Source organism: Oryzias melastigma, linkage group LG14 (assembly GCF_002922805.2).
Source record: "Oryzias melastigma strain HK-1 linkage group LG14, ASM292280v2, whole genome shotgun sequence".
NCBI lineage: Eukaryota > Metazoa > Chordata > Actinopteri > Beloniformes > Adrianichthyidae > Oryzias > Oryzias melastigma.
The window spans coordinates 5,253,976-5,254,556 of NC_050525.1; the positions used below are offsets into that span (position 1 = coordinate 5,253,976).

The 581-nt window shown below is 46.3% G+C and overlaps 1 protein-coding gene and 1 long non-coding RNA gene across 2 annotated transcripts in view; one reads left to right on the forward strand and one right to left on the reverse strand.

Annotated features, from left to right (window-relative positions):
* Positions 1–581, forward strand: part of LOC112138051 — a 60,419-nt gene that overhangs the window by 32,938 nt on the left and 26,900 nt on the right. The window lies entirely within an intron of this gene.
* nrip1b (nuclear receptor interacting protein 1b) overlaps positions 1–581 on the reverse strand; it is a gene marked incomplete in the record, with an annotated part of 49,643 nt that overhangs the window by 20,428 nt on the left and 28,634 nt on the right.

Consider the following 581-nt stretch of genomic DNA (forward strand, 5'->3'; position numbering starts at 1 on the left):
CCGTGGCTGTGCAGCAAGGTCAGGCAGGTCACTGTGTCCTCATCTGTAATCCGCTGCCATTCGTCAGCAGCCCGGGCCCGGGCCGAGGGAGGGGGGAGAGCGGAGAGGCAGGCGCTCCGACGAGGGGAGAATGCCCAATTAGGCAGCTGTCACACACACAACACACACACACAGTAACACACACCTCAGTAAGCAGGAGAGGGGGAGAGACAGGCTGGTTGGGCTCCTCTGACTCTTCAACCCCCCCAGCCAGACGGGGGCTACGCGATACAGGGAGGAATCACGATGCAGCGATTCTGAGACTGGATTCCTCCAGATTTGACAGAAGTTCTGCTTTTAAGTAAAGATCATTAAAGTACAGGGATGTCCCGATCAGAATTTTTTGGGCCAAATCCAATTCTGAGTCATTTGATTTTGAGCATCTGTCGATATCAAGTCCCGATCCGATACTTTATAACCCGTTTTGAAAATATTGAACAAACGAAAGAAACAGATCCAGGTTTCCCAAGATTTTGATTTTTTATAATGATACTTTATAAACATATTTATATATTATATATATATATATATATATATATATA